The sequence below is a fragment of the Macaca fascicularis genome, chromosome 8 (assembly GCF_037993035.2).
Source record: "Macaca fascicularis isolate 582-1 chromosome 8, T2T-MFA8v1.1".
NCBI classification, from domain to species: domain Eukaryota; kingdom Metazoa; phylum Chordata; class Mammalia; order Primates; family Cercopithecidae; genus Macaca; species Macaca fascicularis.
The window spans coordinates 72,321,412-72,340,907 of record NC_088382.1 but is presented as its reverse complement, the minus strand read 5'-3'; the positions used below and the strand labels follow the sequence as shown (position 1 = coordinate 72,340,907).

Genomic DNA, 19,496 nt, shown 5'->3' with positions numbered 1-19,496 from the left:
CAAAGGGAAAAGCCTCTTATAAAACCATCAGATCTTGTGAGAACCTACTCACTATCATGAGAATGGCATGGAGGAAACCACTCTGATGATTCAATTACTTCCCACCAGGTCCCTCCCACAACATGTGGGGATTATGGAAAGTACAATTCAGAATGAGATTTGGGTGGGGACACAGCCAAACCATATCAAGCACCAAGTGGGCTCTTGAGGTTCCCAATTCCAGGTCTTGGCTCTTAGACAGTATTTCTTGACTTGCTCTGAGTCAAAGAAGAGTCCGCTGCGCTGAAAAGAGAGTTCTAGGCCTGGAAGCATTCACCGCAGGCTGACTGAAAAGCCCGTGGGCCTTGAATAAACGTTGGTGGTAATCAGACATTACTCACCACAGGCTTGGGTGGTGGTAACCAGTGGGTGCAACACCTCCGCATGTGGAAAGTGAAGGGAAAAGTGGGAAAGATTTTTTCTTGTTGCCTTGGTGTCAGCTGAACCACAATAAAAAAGAGCACCAGGTTGATACCTAAGGTTTGTGACTCCAGGGACTGGCTGCCAGATAGCATCTCTGGACCTACCTGTGATCAGGGGACACTTGAAGCCCTGAAGGTTGAGATAAAAGCCTGGATTGTTTCACCACCAGCTGATTCTAGAACTCTAGAAACTTGAGTTAACAAAGGCAATAGCCAGGCAGTGGTTACTGTGGACCTTGGGTGAGACCCAGTGTTGTGCTGTCTTTGGGCCTAACTCGGTGCAGTCCCCATGATGGTGTCACCCCTTTCCCAGCCCTAGAAGCTCAGTTCAGAGAGAAAGACTCTTGTTTATTTGGGAGTAAGTAAGGGGAAGGAACAAGAGTCTCTGCCTGATAATCCAGAGAATTCTTCCAGATCTTATCCAAGACCACAAAGGCAGTACTTCTAGGAGTCATCAAGATCCTTAGAGTTACTGGGCGTGGGGTTCCCCCTAAGGCAGATATGGCTGCAGTAACCTAAAACTTAGATAAAAACTGGGCGTGGGGTCCCCCTAAGGCAGATATGGTTGCAGTAACCAAAAACTTAGATAACAACACCCAAGTCGCTTTGGATACCTGGAAAGCCTTCCCAAAAAGAATGGGCACAGACTGCAAATACTACCATAAATGCCTAATTCTTCAATGCCTCGATAGTGATAAACATCCACAAGCATCAGGACAATCCAGTAAAACATGCATTCACCAAATGAACTACATAAGGCACCAGTGAAACATTACGGAGAGATACGTGAACTTACAGACAGAAAATTCAAAAGAGTTGTTTTGAGGAAACGCGACAAAATTCATAATGACACAGAAGGAATTCCAAATCCTATGAGATAAATTTTAAAAAGATTGAAATAATTTAAAATGATCAAACAGAAACTCTGGAGTTAAAAAATGCAATTGACTCACCGCAGGGTACACAAGAGTTTTGTCACAGCATTGATCAAGCAGAAGAATTAGTGAATTTGAAGAGAGGCTATGTGAAAATACACAGCCAGAGAAGACAAAAGAAAGAATAAATGAGAATAACTGAGAATAACACATGCAAGATCTGGGAAACAGCCTGCCTCAGAAGGAAAAATCTAAGAGTTCTTGGCCTTAAAGAGGATGGAGAGAGAGAGAGAGAGAGAGAGAGAGAGAGAGAGAGAGAGAGAGAAAGGTAGAAAGTTTCATCAAAAGAATACTACCAGAATTCCCCAAACCTAGAGAAGGATATCAATATTCAAGTACAAGAAGGTTATAGAACACGAAGCACATTTGTCCTAAGTAAGTCTATCTGAAGACATTTAATAATGAAACTGCCAAAGGCCAGGGATAAAGAAAGGATTCTAAAAGTGACAGGAGAAATAAAACAAATAATATTCAATGGAGCTCCAATACATGTGGCAGCGGACTTCTCAGTGGAACCCTTACAGGACAGGAGACAGTGTCAAAAGAAAAAAAAAAACTGTTAACTATTATTGTAGAATAGTAAATCCAGTGAAAATATCCTTCAAAGATGAAGGAGAGAGGAAGACTTTTCATAGACAAACAAAAGCTAGGGATTTCATGAACACAAGACCTGTCCTACAAAAAATGCTAGGACACTCCCCTTGTCAATGCTTCCTCTGCACCCCTATGGTTCATACTTCCAGTCAATCTCAAAAAAACATCCAATTTCTAGAAGATGTAGCGTTTGACCGGGCGCCGTGGCTCATGTCTGTAATGCCAGAAATCTAGGAGGCCAAGGCGGGTGGATCACTTGAGGTCAGGAGTTCGAGACCAGCCTGGCCAACATAGAGAAACCCCGTCTCTATTAAAAATACAAAAATTAGCTGGGCGTGGTGGTGTGGACCTGTAATCCCAGCTACTGGGTGGGGGCTGAGGCAGGGGAATCACTTGAACCCGGGGGGGGGCAGAGGTTGCTGTGAGCCAAGATCACACCACTGCACTCCAGTCTGGGTGACAGAGTGAGACTCTGTCTCAAAAAACAAACAAACAAACAAACAAACAAAAAACACAGAAAAGAAAAAAGAAAAGAAAATATAGCATCTACCACACAGGAACTTGCACAACTGACCAGCCTGAATTGTGATCTCTTATTTTCCCTTCACTACTGAATAAACAAAACAAAACAAAACAAAGTTCCTCCTCTCATATAAGCTAAACTCTCTACTTCTGCTGGAAGTCTTAGCCCCTCTATGTTCAGGAGCCTTGTCTTATATACTGTCTCTCTCTCTCCTGTGTCATCCACACTGTCTCCCCTACATTAGACCATTGTCTCAGCTTTTAACTCTGTGAAAAAGCTTGTACATCTCTGAGATAATTCATGTTTCCTCCTTACTTCAAGCATGTTAGCTGATGTTTCCATAATGACTCTCTCCATTTCCTCAATGCTCTTGCATCCTGGAACTTACTAAAAGCTGGCTTTTCTATGTCCTGCATTTAGGCAGATACTTACTGAGAGCTGACTATGCACCAGGCACCATTCTAAGGTGCAGTTAATGAGATTCACACATTCTAGTCATCAGGAATTGTACCAAAAGCTCCTTTGAGAGATCACATAGTCATTTATACTTTCAAGGTTTACCACACTCTCCATTCTCTCTTCTTTTATATAATTGTTGCTTGTTTAAGCAAATCTCATCACTGAATATGTATTTCTCTCTCTCTCTTTCTTTTATTTTTATTTTTTTTTTAGACAGAGGCTGGCTCTTACACCCGGGCTGGAGAGCAGTGGCATGATCTCGGCTCACTGCAACCTCTACCTACCAGGTTCAAGCAATTCTCCTGCCTCAGCCTCCTAAGTAGCTGGGATTACAGGCACCCACCAACACTCTCTGCTGATTTTTGTATTTTTAGTAGAGACAGGGTTTCGCCATGTTGGCCAGGCTGGTCTTGAACTCCTGACCTCAAGCAATCCACCCGCCGTGGCCTCCCAAAGTGCTGAGATTACAAGCATTAGCTGCCACGCCCGGCCCTGAACATGTATTTCATGCCTTAAGTTTATCTTCTGAAAAAAAAAAAAATGTAAATATCTCCAGATAATAGAAACAAAAAAAGTTGAGTAGTTTTATACCATATAAATGTTGACAATATTTTTTTTGTTTGTTTTTTGAGACGGAGTCTTGCTCTGTCATCCAGGCTGGAGTGCAGTGGTGTGATCTCGGCTTACTGTAACCTCTGCCTTCTGGGTTCAAGTGATTCTCCTGCCTCAGCCTCCAGAGTAGCTGGGATTATAGGCGTGTGCCACCACATCTGGCTACTTTTTTGTATTTTTAGTAGAGACACAGTTTCACCATGCTAGCCAGGATGGTCTCGGTCTCCTGACCTCACGATCTGCCTGCCTCGGCCTCCCAAAGTGCTGGGATTACAGGCATGAGCCACTGCTCCTGGCCTATAATTTCTTATATTAAACATCACAACCCACTCTAATTTTCAAGAAGATATATTAGAAATTTCTGAGTAAACAAAATAAAGACAATCACAACTAAAACAGGACAGTAACAGTTCACTCTGCTAACAGTGAACACGCTACAGTTTATTGCTGCAAGGCACCATGTCCAAATACTAAGTGAATAATCTCCCTATTGAGCCTTGTAAAGTGTTTGTTTTGTCACCATTCTCACTTGGAAATTTTTAACTTACTACCATGTACTTTGAGTCATGTCATACCATTGATACTAGAGATTCAACAGCTTACATGAAATCTGCCTATGCAACGGAAGTCCTTGCAGAACTGCCAAAGCTCTAGCTTTTAATGTTACTTGCTTATTTTGTGGTTTAGATTTGCTTTTATTTTTATTTCATTTATTTTTACAAAAGTTTATTCTTTAATGTGCAGCAGTCTCCAAGATGACACTTCATTCTAACTATAGGTGGCAAAGGATGTTACAGCAGGAAATTCAGATGTTTAAATAGGGTTGGAATCCAGGGTCGCCATGGCCTCAGGCACAAGAAACAGCTTACTTTTTACCAGATTTCTTAATTCCACCTGAGATCAGGGGGCCCTTCCCTGCAGCCTCTGCTTTTAGCTCCTTGAGTTTCTTCTGCTCCTCTTTCTCCTTAGGCTCGAAAATGTTATCTCCTCATCCATCTCCTCAGCCTGCTTCTTGGGCTGTTTTGGGGGCTTCTTCCCAGCTTCGTGGCCAGATATGATGCCTGCACCCCTCTCCCACCAGGTTTACCCTTATGTTAAGTTAATTTCCATGTTGGTATGGAAAATGATGTATAAGGATGGAATTCCATCTCAATTTGTCTCCACCTGCACAAACATAGATGGCAGCATAATCTTGACATCCAACTCCGCAACTATTAAAGTTTCCCTGATTTTTATAAGTTCTGTGCTTCCCACATCCAAGCTGCTTCTGCTCCCTTTGTTCTCCTCCTGCTTGCCTCTCTTCCTTCCTTTGCCACAGTAGCACAAGACAGCTGATCCGCAGGATTCTGGCAGATGCCCTAGCGCCGACTCCAGGGCAATGATGTGAATGTAAACTAGCATCTGTAGGCGCTCGTTACAAACTGTAGGTAATTGAGAGTTAGTCTTATATAAAATTTATCATCTATTTTCCTAAGACTGAGGAGCAGGGAGTGTGATCTAGTGGATAGAGAACTAATTGGGAGTCAAGAGACTCAGATTCCATTCTAAGCTCCATTATAGTTGTGGTTTCTGAATCTGAGCAATTAGAGGCAACCTCTATTTCAACTGTCCTCCCTATAAATTGTATATACTACTTATCACTACAACTCTCTGCAGAATTTGAAAGATCTAAGTGAGTTATTACCTGTAGAGTGGCTTGTGCTCCTGAGGAAAACAAAGTACATACTTCAAGATAGAATTCCTTTAATTTAAACAAAATAAACAACTCTCATATTATCACATCTTTGTTCCACCACCACCAACAACAAAAAAAGGTGAATTTTGAAGCTTTGGTTTGTTGTGTTTTTTTTTTTTTTTTAAGGAAAAAGATAATAAAAGGCACAAATGAGATGATAAAGTTTATTTTCTACTCTAATTAAATATTAGGATGGTAGCAAGGATCAGTGGTCCTTTGAGCACTGAGGCCAGTGGCATTCCTAGTAAACCTTAAAGCCTTAAAGATCTGTGATGACACCACTGATAACAGACACACCACTTCTGTACTGGGAGAGTTTTAAGATGATTCCTCTAGAATACCCCAAAGAACACCCCAAATATCCAAATAACTTAAATAATGTTTTGTTGACATCTGTTGTGCACAATAAATTGTTAAAAACTGTATGTATCTCACTGCCTGCTCAAGGGCTTTTGTCCTTTCTCCCTCTGATGATCAACTGAGGTCAAGGAAGTTCAGGCATCACAATCACTTGGTATAACAAATACCAAAGTAAGTTGTTATAACCTGGTACCTGGAAAATAATGCCATAGTAAGAAGTTTCTCTGAAGAGATAGGTAGGAGACATTTTCCTAATAGTGATTAACACAAGAAAAGTTACAGGGGAAAAATAATGAAGAAAGTGTCATAGGAGTAAAGTGTAAATTTTGTAACTTGGTTTGGCAAAATAGACAGGGTAAGTAGGGCTAAAATTATCAGTTTATTAATTAGTAGAAAGTTAACACACACATCAAATTTATTCTACTATAAATTAAGAGCCACAATTGTTTAAGCAAGTAAGTGAAATAAAAATACTATGATAAACACATTGTTATCTTAAGCTATGAAGTACCCAGGAAATACCCTGTCCTTTTAATACAAGGAATATCTGAGAATTAATTCTGTAAATTAATTTATATTACAGTATAAGCTGCCTTTGTAAGAAAAGCCTAAGCTTTTCATTGTATAATTGTCTTGAAGAGCACTGATACACTGAGAATAGACTTAGGCACCGGGTTGTGGCCTAGCCATATAAGAACGGGGCTTTTGAGGGGACTTTTCTAAACTGTGATGCCTAAGATTCTAAAAGGGAAATAATCACACAAGGGAAGCTTCTATAACGGAAACAATCGCCTTTGTGCATAAGGGTCTTCTGAGGATAAAAATAAAGTAGCTCTAAGAGAGTGTGTGTGTGCATGTGTGTGTGTGAGAGATAATTAACACTAGCCATTACACTAAAGGATTATTAAGGTTTTCCCTGTAAGTACTGATGTCTGTATAGTGTGCTATTAAAATCACATGGTAGTACATTTTTAAAATCCTCCTTTTCCTTCAAAATAAATTGCCACATTTCTATAATTCTGGTAGCTCATAAAGTAATAAATCTGGAGACGTAAGACTCACTATATGGGTGATTTAAATACACATTTTAGAATTTTTTTTTAACATGAAAATTCATCAGTGTCTTTGAAAGAATAATTAACATGTAAAAATAGGTATGCAACTACTTTTTTAATTTAATAAACAGAACCTCTATTGATCAATTGCTCAGGTATTTCTATCTGCTAATATGTATATCTAATTGAGCTGTATATCTACTTACCACTTCAGAGAAGCTTCTTAAGGTATCTATCGAATTAAGATATATGTGTAATTAAGATATGTATCTAATGAAGATAGATATCAGGATATATATGTATATGTGTGGATATGTGGATGTGTGTAGAACTTTGGATAAATATCTTTATTAAAACTGAAAACAATGTTCCAGAATTTACATAAGCATCTACAAAAACCCTCTGATATTTAGATATTTAGATATAAATAAATTCTCTTGCTTCAATAATTTTAAATCTCTACAATGGGACCATTCTCAATGTGTCTGTTTCATATACTTTTTTTCATGAATTCTTAAAAATATTACCAAATACACAGCGCCTCTGCCTGGGCTCTGCCCCGTCTGGGAAGTGAGGAGCCCCTCTGCCAGGCCGCCCAACTGTCTGGGAAGTGAGGAACGCCTCTGCCCTGCTCCGGCACGGCCTGGGAGGTGACGAACGCCTCTGCTGGGCTGCCCAACCGTCTGGGAAGTGAGGAGCTCCTCTGCCAGGCCGCCCAACTGTCTGGGAAGTGAGGAGTGCCACTGCTGGGCTGCCCAGCCGTCTGGGAAGTGAGGAGTGCCACTGCTGGGCTGCCCAGCCGTCTGGGAAGTGAGGAGTGCCACTGCCCAGCCGCTGCACCCTCTGGAAAGTGAGGAGCCTCTGCCAGGCCGCCATCCCATCTGGGAAGTGAGGCGCATCTCTGCCTGGCGGCCGCACTGCCTAAGCAGTGACGAGTGCCTCGGCTCAGCCGCCCGGCCCCACCGTCTGGGAAGTGAGGAGTGCCACTGCTTGACCGCCTCTCTGTCTGGGAAGTGAGGAGCGCCTTTGCCTGGCCGCTGTGCAACCCTCCAAGTGCGAAGTGGTAGCCTTGTGTGTGATCTTTATGCCCTCCCCAGGTTTGCATTTTTGACATTAAAGTTTACTTTTAAATTAAAAAAAAAAAAAAATTACCAAATACAGCAAGAAAAAAAAAATAGTAACTCACCAAGAACAAATGTAATTTTTCCCATGTGTGCACAGCTGGTTTAACATCCAAAGGTTAATAAATGTAGTATTATCTAAATGTAACATATCTAAACATATTACCTAAATGTAACAAAGAGAAAAACTGTAAGATTATCTTAGTAAAGGAAGAAAAACCATTTAACAAGATTCAGCACCATTCATGATTTTTTAAAAATGCAATGAGAAATGGAGGAAAACGTCTTTAACCCGATAAAGGGTATCTATGAAAAATGTAAAACTAACTTCATATTTAATGATGAAAAACAGAATGTTTTCTCCTGAAATTGGGAAAAAGGCAAAGAATGTCCACTCTCACCGCTGCAAGTATAGCAAGACAAAAAAAAAATACATGAAAGGCACATGTTAGAATGGAAGTAACAATAGTGCATTTATTTGCATATAACATGGTGTATGTAGAAAATCTTAAAGAACCTAATATAAAGCTTCCTAAAGCTAATGAGTTTAACAAATTCTCAAGATATAAAACTAACATGCAAAAATCAACTTTTTATACACTGGAAATAAACAACCTGACAATAAAATCAAATGTTAACTACACCACGTACCATAAAAAGAAAAACACTTAGAAATAAATTCAGCAAAAAGATGTGCAATGCCTGTGAGCTGAAAACTCTAAAGCTTTGCTTTAAAAAGTTAAAGAAGGCTTATCTAAATGGAGATATATACTTTTTTATTAATTTGAAAATTCACCATTTTTAAGAGGTCAGTTCTTCTAGAATTGACTATAAGTTGAATATATTCAGAATCAAAATCCTAGCAGTGTCTATATAAGAATTTGACAAGCCAATGTTAATATTTGTACGGAAAGGCAAATAATCTAGAATAGTTTACTTTTTTTTAATAAAAAACAAAATCAGATGAATCAAATTAGCTGGTATTTAAGATTTACAATAAAAGCACTCTAAGGAGTATGAGATTGGCATAAAGATTGACATATAGATCAATTAAAAGGAATTTTGAGTCCAGAAATATACCCACAATTATTATGTTGTAGATGGGTTTTCAACAAAGATACCAAGGAAATTCAATGAAATGAAGATTGTGTTTTCAATAAATGGATTCTGAATAAATGAATATCTCTGTAGAAAAAAACGCTGACCCTTTCCTCATACTATACACAAAAAGTACACAAACCTGATTATCAACTTAAATATAAGAGCTAAAACTATAAAGCTTTTAGAAGAAAATCTGAGAGAAATCTTTATGAATTTCCTCAATACCAACCATGGAATATTACATTACAAATGAAAACACTTTAGTTCTTTAAGAAAAATCGTGGGTATTCAATACTCTGGTATCTCTTCATAAACTAACAATGTTTCATTTACATTTTCCACTATCTATGACCAGGGAAATTACTGATATTTAAAGTAGATTCCTGCACTGTGTTAATCTTTCTTAACCTTTCACTTCAACTTTCATGCCAATAAACCAACACTGCTGCACATTGTCAACATGAAGATTTGTGCTGCTGTTACAGTCCAGGAGACTGAGAATGCTGAATATAAAATTAATTTTCCTTATCTCTAAGTCATATAGTTTATTTGTAGTATTTTTGAAGAGGGTGGTTAAAATATTTTAAAAATTCTAATCTGCAGTTTTAAAAGATGACGAGACCATATGAATTATAATGATAAAAATGGAAAGACAGTTACCAAAAATATTTGCTTCTCTGTTCATCTTGACAAATAGATGCAACACTTTGACAGCTAATCAACACAGGTTTTCTTTTTTTTCATACTATATCTATCCTGTTCCAGAATGACCTATTAATTTTAATTGCTTTGCTAGGCTCCCATTTAATGGTTCAATGAATATAATACCTTTATGCTTTTCTTTGCATAATGAAGTGGCCAGGTAAGCGAGATAACTTTTTGAAGTTAATACAGCCAAAATATAAATATAGCCAAAATAAAATACAAAATAAAAATATATATAAAATACAGCAAAAAATTTCAATATTTCAACTTCCCATTACTACTAGTAATAAAACTTATCTAAATTATGTTCATAAACTTAAAAATTGGCAATAAAAGTGAGCTTCACTCCACTACAGAAATCTCCTTCAAATCATGCACATTTTTGAAAGTTTATAGTTAGCAAAATGCTCTTTATGATGATATAATAAATGTATTTCTCTTTGTTACATGTTTATGTGGTTTTAAATTATTGTGAAGCCAAGTGATTGCCAATAAACTTAACTTCTACTCAGAGTAAAATGACCAGTAGTAACAATTTCAAAAGCATGGAGTTTTCCTACACATTTTTTTCATAGTCTTATTCTATTAAAATGTTGAGATATTTGGCAGCTCTGATATTTTATCAATTTTTTTCTTCTACTAAATACTTTTTAGGGCTTTAATTAGAACTTTCTTATGTTGTCTAGTGAATGTTTTATTGTTGTTGTGGTTGTTGTCATTGAGAGAGGGTCAGAGATTAATACACCAAAGATAAATTATTCCAGTTGAGACAGAATGAGCCGAGTACCAATATTATTTAGTGAAACATGACAAGATGTGTGTGACATTTTTGATACTATGTATATTTCCTAAATGAGTCTAATATTTTTCACAAACACACACGTGCGTGCGCACACACACACATTCATCTTCATAATGCATTAAACAATGAGAGATTTCAAAAACTTAGATAACGTTTCTTATTATCCATTGTGATCTGCAAATTGTATTTCAAAAACTGCCATTTGCCCTTACTTACATCATTTCCTTTATTTTCATAAAATCTATTTTAAAATAATATTACATATGTTTTTCATTTCTTATCCAGAGAATCTCATAACTTTCCTGTTTTATTCCATTTCTATGTATCTTTTCTCTTCTTCCTTCATTGTGCCCATATTACTTGTCCCTATTTAAATGCTGCCTTTTTATCTAGTTCTCATCTTTTATCTATTTTTCTATCTCGCAATATAGTATTAAATGCTCATCTTTCTTATTTAATGTTGTCTTATGACTTTGACCTTATTTCACAGCTGGAATTGGATCTTTGTTTTCCTCAGCTAAATTAGTACCATTTCATTTATATGTCTTCTAAAGGACTGTTTCAAATAAAAGCAGTCCTTTGACCACTAAGGCTACAAGGGAGACTTGGTTGTAGAAAACAATTCAGGAAAATTCCTAGGATACCAAAAGATAAAGTACATATAGTTTTGGGTTTTACATCTAAATATTTAATCAATCTTAAGTTATTTTTTGTATATGGTATAAGGAAGAAGTCTAGTTTCAATTTCTGGAAGACAACATTCTGGACACAGGAATGTGAAAAGATTTCATGAGGAAGACACAAGCAATTGCAACAAAAATAAAAATTGACAAATGGGATATACTTAAACTAAAGAGCTTCTGCACAGCAAAGAGAACTATCAACAGAGTAAACAGACAAGCTACAGAATGGGATAAAAATTATGCAAACTATGCATCTGACAAAGTTCTAATATCCAGCATCTGTAAGAAACAACAAATTTACAAGAAGAAAAGCAAACAGCCCTGTTGAAAAGTGGGTAAATGGACGTGAACAGATGCTTTTCAAAAGAAAACATACATGCAGACAACAATCATATGAAAAAAAGCTCAACATCACCGATCATTAGAGAAATGCAAATCCAAACCACAATGAGATACCATCTCACACCAGTCAGAATAGCTATTATTTAAAAGTCACAAAACAATAGATGCTGATGCGGTTGTGGAGGAAAAGGAATGCTTTTACTCTGTGAGAGTGTAAATTAGTTCAACCATTGTAGAACACAGTGTAGTGATGCCTCAAAGACCTAGAGGCAGAAACACCATTCAACCCAGCAATCCCATTAGTGGGTATTATCCAAAGGAATATAACTCATTCCATTATGAAGACACATGCATGTTTATATTCATTGCAGCACTATTCACAATAGCCAAACATGAAATCAAGCTAAATGCCCTTCAGTGATATACTGGATAAAGAAAATGTTGTACATATGCACCATGGGATACTATGCAGCCCTATAAAAAGAACAAGCTCATGTCCTTTGCAGGAACATGGATGGAGCTGACAGACATTATCCTTAGCAAATTAATGCAGGAACAAAAAGCCAAAGAACACATATTCTCACTTGTAAGTGGGAGCTAAATGATGAGAAGAAATGGACACATAGAGTGGAACAACACCCACTGGGGCCTATTGGAGGGTGGGGAGTGGGATAAAGGAAAGTATCAGGAAGAATAACTAATAGGTACTAGACCTAAAACCTGGGTGACAAAATAATTGTACAAAAAACCCCATGACACAAGTTTACCTATATCGCAAATTACCAATATAACAGCGATACCAGCACATGTACCCCTGAAATTAAAACAAAAGCTAAATTTTAAAAAAAAGAAAGAAAAAGGTACATATATCTACACAGGTGACCTGTTCTCAAGACTGCCTGTCCCCAAAGAGGCAATAAAGGCAAAGTATGCTGTCCGTTCAGTTCAGTTTGGACTGAATGCCCATTATTCTCAAACACAAAGAGCAAAAAACAACAACAACAAAAACTAGATAAAACAACATTAATTATCTAAGATAAGGCACTACTGCTACTGAGCCCTAAATGACACCCAGGATGTCTGGACACTTAATTGCATTCTCTACCAAACTGTATCAGGAAGTCACATAATAAACAGTTACTCTGCATTTTTTGGAGTGCAGAAACACTGAATCATCCACCCTTCATGCCCACCTGTATGTACTCCTATACACAGGTAGGCAACATAGATCCACAAACTTACTCAGTCTTCCCTTTCTGCAAATATATTTATTGTTAGATGTCAGAAAGAGCAATGGGATAATTATTCAGTGATATTAAACCTTTTCTGTACCCTAAAAAGCAGGGAGCCCAGAGAAGAATTCCCTGTTTGATGTGACAGCGGCTGCCCTGAGATGGTCAGACACAGAGACCTTTCTCTCTTTCCATTTCCTACCTTGGCCTTAATATAAAAGTCATGTCTTCCAGCACCTCCTTTGCTCTTCCAATCCTTTCCATTTCAAAACAGTGATAAGACTAGGTTTTAAATGTTCTCATCACAAATAAATGATAGATATTTGAGGTGATGAATACACTAATTAACCTGATTTGATCATTCTACCATGTATACATATATTGAAACACCAAATTTTACCCCATAGATACACAAAAATATTATTTATCTAATAAAAATAAAATTAGATAAAGTATATGTTATGACATTGCAGCTCTTATTTTCCTGTAGATGAAGTTATGTTCAGGCTGGCTTTCTAGTTTCCATGCAGCAGCTCTCCCTTCCCTCTCCAAGACCTCCATGCAGACAGGCTGGCTGCCCTTCAGTTTCTCTACCCGCAGAAAAGCAGGTGAGCTCAAGATGGGCGGCTCCCTGGAGGCCTTGCTCTGGTCTTCTTTACATTTTTACCACAGAAGCCTGTATTTGGGTCTGTGAGGCACTGGTCTGGCCCATTAATAAAGCTGATGACCCAATTGCTTATTTGACCAGAGTTTTTGGTAAACTAGAGATTTTATTACAACTGGAAACACTAAAACCCTGGAGGCCAACAGTGCACCTTACATTGACCAGCACACATGGCAGAATGGAAAGCCCAGAGACCCGACAGCAGTCAGAGCTGGCTGAAATCCCAATTTGGAGACATGGTAATTAGAAAGGTATGTACTCTCAGTCTGGTGTCTTAATTTTAAAATTAGGATAATGCAACTTTGATGGATGTTTTAAAAAACTATTTAAACGTGGTTGTTTTAGATCATCATGATTGTCAAGTGTCTAAAGTAGCACTTGGCGTTATCAGTATCATGGCCAGGGTTTCATAAAAGTAGCCAATTAAATGTGAACTTTAGTTAATCCACATATGCTTGGCAATCCTGCCCATCCCCGTTTGCTACCACGTATTACCTTTGCTAGGGCCTGAATAAGCAATGACCAAGAATTTCAAACAATTTTTTCCTTAGTTTTGTTTTTCAAATCATGAAATAAATCCATGCTTCAAATATAATCTTCAACTATTAAATTGGAGGTAGCTGAATTTTAAATGAACAAAGGCAAGGCAATCTAACAGGTTTTATATGTTAGGAATAATCAGATATAAACATAATCTGAAAAATAAGAACAATTTTGGGGTCCCAAATACATTTCTAAAATCTAAGGCCTTTCATATAACAGGTGGATTTTCACACCAATATTTGGAAGGTAAATGTTGATTCACATGAAACAGATATTTTAACATTTTTTAGCAGCAAGTTAGTAAATGGTGGTCTATAACTATTTAAAATAAAACATTTTGGAAAATTATTTAACTGTATTAAAAGCCAGTTACACTCCACAATGTCATTACATAGTAAGGCATATGAGTGAAATTTACCTATGGCTAAAACGACCATGGCCTATGGGAAGATTTTTGAAAATGAATTCTTAAAAATTCATATAAAAGGAAAATATTTTTGTTGCAGGATATTTACTAAGATAACAAGAAGCCATCAGCAGAGTTTTTTGCTTTTCCTTTTTCAAGATAAGACAGAAAAGCACATTGAAAAGTATGTTTGAAATTACATTTACTACCAATCTCACTGTAGATTCATGGAATATTACAGGTGAAATATCTACTACCAATTACACTGTAGATTTAATCTAATCTACTGCCTTCATTTTAAAGATAAGGAACATGGTTAAGTGACTTTCTCAAAGCACTAGAACATCACCAAAATATGTACCAACCTGGGTGAATGTTACCACAATGGAAAAGTTACTGCATCTTTCTCCTCCAAATTGGGGTTAGGATCCTACTTAAAAGAAACTAAGGTGATGAAGAACACACATGATCTATTCTTTCATACGTCTTATGTGTCTTGCATAATATAATGGGTCCTTTCTGAATGTAAGCATCAATGCTGAAGGTAAGATGAACTGCTGAGCTTGCTTCACATGGCTGTTCAATGTGGATGGGTGTTTACATGCAGGAAGCAGCTGACAGTGACTTAATCAGAGGTCAAAAACGGCAGCCTGCATGCTGAATCTACCACGGTTTTTTTTGGCAACAATTTTTATTTTATCAGGTCTGTGTTTGAGATAACAACTCCATCAGAAACTCTAATATTCCAGCTTTACTGCAAAACCACATGGGCCCTTTTACCATGTGGCCCACGCTCCCATGTGGCAAGATTCATTTCATTAAACTAAGCAGTGGTTGATGTTTCCCTGATTTTAATGGGACAAAAACTCCCTTATTTACTACAGGATATACCATTTCCTGTTGTATGACACTCATTCAATTATGTCAACTGCCTGGCTTGGCCTGGGTAGTATTTGTGACTATCTGAAAAGATGATCCTATAAATTAATAAAACACTGTACTATAGTCAGTATGACCTTTGATGTTTATCCCAATTCTTTAAGAAGTATAATCTATTATAAAGTGCAGGGGACTCATGACTTTCTCTCTCTCTCTCTCTCTCTCTCTCTCTCTCTCTGTCTCTCTCTCATACATCAATTTGGAAACACCAAGTGTACTATTTCACTGGGTCCTCACAATAACATGGGGGTCAGTTGTATCAGTTGTATAAGCCACATTTTACAGATGAGAGAACGGAGACTTAGAAAGGTAAGATAACTTGCTCATGGCCATAAATTACATGGCAAAGCTGGTGCTCAAAGTCTGGTTTTCTAAGACCAATGGGCATTTAACTGTATCCTGCTGCCTTACCATGTCACCCATTCTAATAATAATGTGTATTTCAATAATGCTTTTAACTTTATCCTTAATAACAATATTAGATTGCAAAGCAAGATTTGTCGCATTAAAATTCCTTCATGTATTCATTATTTTTATTGCTCATTTTATAATTTATTTTAAAAATTAGAAATAAATCAAATAATTAACTTGCAATCATACATTAAGGTCATGGAACAATAAGGAACTAGTATTCCTATAGGAGAGAGTCATGTTCTTCATGTTCTTTGTACTTTAGTGTTTTTTGCCTAACACTGTTCTTTCCAGATACTCTAAGGATAATCATAGTTACTATTTATGAAATGACTGCATTTTATTAGGAGCTTTTCATTTTTAAACATTTTTAGTTTTGAAAACAATCCTAAGAGGTGAGTATTGTTATAACTACTTCACAGAGCAGCCAACTGAGATTTGAAGAGAGTAATAAGCCATTTACCTGATTTCACACAACTTGCAATGTGACTTTCTCACATGTGTTTTCAAAAAGTGGAGTCATAACTCTGGGGGTTGTCCAAGTGACTGTCTGTGGCCCATATACAGCAACAAATTAGATATAAGTAAACATACCCACAAGCAAGAGAGGAGAAGTCTCAGAACACGAGCACTTTTGTACCCAGTGCTTTGGGAACACTAAAACTATCATGTGGAGGAGCCCATGCTGCTGTTGGAGAGGCAACGTAGAGGAAAACTGAGGCTCCCTGGCTGATAGCCTGCTGACCACTAGTTCTAGGAGCAAAACCATCCTAAAGTGTTGAATGGATGAACAAACTATGGTGCATGTACAGATGCATTTCACACATACTGATGCACACAGTAACCTATGAATCTCAGATTTTTTTCTGATAAGTGAAAGAAGCCAGACCAAAACACTGCATACTGTAGATGCCATTTATACACCATTATGGAAACGGCAAAAGTACAGGAACAAAGAACACATCAGTAGTTCCAAGGAGTTAGAGATGTGAAAGTGTTAGACTACAGATGGACAATATGAGGAAACTTCAGGGTGCCCATCATAGAACTATTCCGTATGTTGATTGTGGTCACGCTATATAATGTTATGCATTTGCCAAAATTTATAGAACTGTAACTAAAATGAGTAACTTTTCTTGAATATAAATGAAAACGAAATTTTAAACTACTTCCCTTTCCCCACCTTCCCCATGTTAACTGCGAAACTGTGTGAGTTGGTGGATTTCAAAGTGGAATGATCTGGATTATTTAAATATTGGATCTGCATTTTACTATTTGAGTTATTTAAGTAATCATCATTTCTCTGAGTTTCAGTTTATAATATGAAAAATGGAGAAAACAATACCCACCTTAGGCTTCCACATACTCATCTGTGATGGAGTTGAGTCGTACCCTCCAGGGTTATGATGAGAGTTAAATGGGATAATGTTTGCAGAGGGCCTGGAATAAGTAAGTACTCAATAAAGGGAAATGATGATGTTGCAGAGGATTATGATAATGACAATGATGATCTCCATTAGGGAAGCACTCTTTGGAGAGTATTTATTCCTCTGGGAAACTGGGGGGACTCGCACTCCGGATTCTAAATTTACATTGTGTCATCTGTTTATCTAAAAGATCCTCATGTCCTGTAGGTGATGAGACTTTCAACAAATAGAGGGTCCCAAAATGAATAAATTCAGCAGATATCTACTCGACACTTATTACATACAAAACACTATCAAACAGGAGTTCTATGTAGTAATTAAAATGATAATATCTAAGAATTTTTTTACAACAAACTACAGTGATACCTTATACATCTTTGATTTATACTTGATTTAGGAGGTCCCACTGTAATCATACTCGTTACCTCTGAGGTCATCCTTTGGGAACTGCAGTACCTGAACTCTAAAGCTTTATGGAATTCTAGAGTCGCCGCATAATTTTTAAGTGTACACTGCTTATATTATGTCAGTTTCCTTGCCTATAGCAAATTCTTAGAATCAAGAAAAGTGTCTGAGACACAATCTTTGGATCATGCTCAAAATACAATTGACTCTTGAACAATATGGGCTTGATCTGCCTGGGTCCCCCTATATGCATACTTTTTCCAATAAATTTATTTAAAATCATTTTTGAGATTTGTAATAATTTGAAAAAATTCACAGAAGAAAATTGTAGCCTAGAAATATTGAAAAAATTAAGAAAAAATTAGTTATGCTGTGAATGCATATATTTAGATATTTGTCTATTACTATTATAAAATATGTGTGAGTCTTTTATAAAAATTTAGCACTTATTGAAACTTAAGCAAACAAACATTTATGGACCATAGATGGCATCATTCAAAGTCAAGAGAAATGTACACAAATGTAAACATGCAATGTTAAATCATAACTGCGTAAAGTTAACTATATTAACTACTGCACTACTACAATAAATTCATAGCCACCTCTTATTGCTATCAAGTGTTCTGAGTATCTGCTCAAAATGCCATGTGACGCTAATCATCTTCACATGAGAAGTTCATCTCCTCAGTAAATAGTGTATCACAGTAAAAAGTGATCTCCCATAGTTTTGCATATTTTCCATCATATTTACTGCAACACAGTAAACCTTGAGTAGCACCATGGAATCCATACAAAGTGCCACTAGTGATGCTGATGTACCAAGAAGCAGAGAAAAGTTATGAAATTACAAGAAAAAGTTGAATTGCTTGATATGTACCATAGATTGAGGATTGCAGATACGGTTGCCCAACATTTCAAGATAAATAAATCCAGCCCAAGGACCACTGTGGAAAAAAAAAAGAAAATTCATGAAATTGTCACTGTAGCTAAACCAGCAGGTGAAAAAACCTTGTGCTTTTTGCAAAATACATACTCTCTTGTATTGAAAATTTAGCTTTCATTTTAAGAAAGTCATACCTATAGATGCTAAATGATTTGAGAAACAGAACAGTCATTAGATGACAACTTAAAGCAAAAGGAAGGTGAAGGACCAAAAGTTGGAGAATTTAATGCCAGAAAAGGATGGTTTGATAATTTTAGAAAAGCACTTGGCTTAAAAAACTGTCAAGATAACAGAAGAAGCACGTTCTTCCAACCAAAAGGCAGCAGCAGTTTCAAGGTGCCATTAAGATAATCATTGAGGAGAAACATCTGCCTGAACAGGTTTTTAATGTGGACAAAAGTGCCCTATTCTAGAAACAAAAGCTACAAAGAACATTTATTAGTATGAAATAAAAGTGAGCACCAGGATCTAATGCAGGAAGGAAGAGGCTAATTCCATTTTTTTTGGCAAATGTAGTTGGGTTGATGACCAGGAGTCCCCTTATCTACAAAGTTGCTAACTCCAAGCATTCAAGGGAAAAGATAAACACCAGCTTTCAGTCTTTTAGTCATACAAAAAGGCCTAAACAATGAGAATCATTTTTCTGGATTGGTTCCGTCAATGCTTTGTCCCTCAAGTGAGGAAGTACTTTGCCAGTAGGGGACTGTCTTTTAAAGTTATTTTGGTATTGAGTAATGTCTCCAGCCACCCAAAACCCTTTGAGTTCAACAACAAAGTCACAGAAGTGATCTACTTCCCCCCAAACACAATGTCTCCAATTCAGCCTCTGGATCAGAGGATTGTAAGGACCTTTGAGGTTCATTAAACATGGTACACTATGGAAAGGATTGTCAACACTATGGAAGGAACCCTGACAGAACATCATGAAAGTCCATGAAGATTACACCATCAAAGTGGCCATCATTATTATAGAAAAGGCTGTGTTCAGATGTTGCACATGACTTCACCGGATTTGCGACAGAGCCAGTCAAGGAAACT

At 37.1% G+C, this 19,496-nt stretch overlaps 1 protein-coding gene and 1 pseudogene across 3 annotated transcripts in view; both read right to left on the bottom strand.

The window, feature by feature from the left end:
* Positions 1 to 19,496, bottom strand: part of NKAIN3 (sodium/potassium transporting ATPase interacting 3) — a 731,862-nt gene that overhangs the window by 588,991 nt on the left and 123,375 nt on the right. The window lies entirely within an intron of this gene.
* On the bottom strand, positions 4,294 to 7,610 carry LOC141407536 (uncharacterized; annotated as a pseudogene).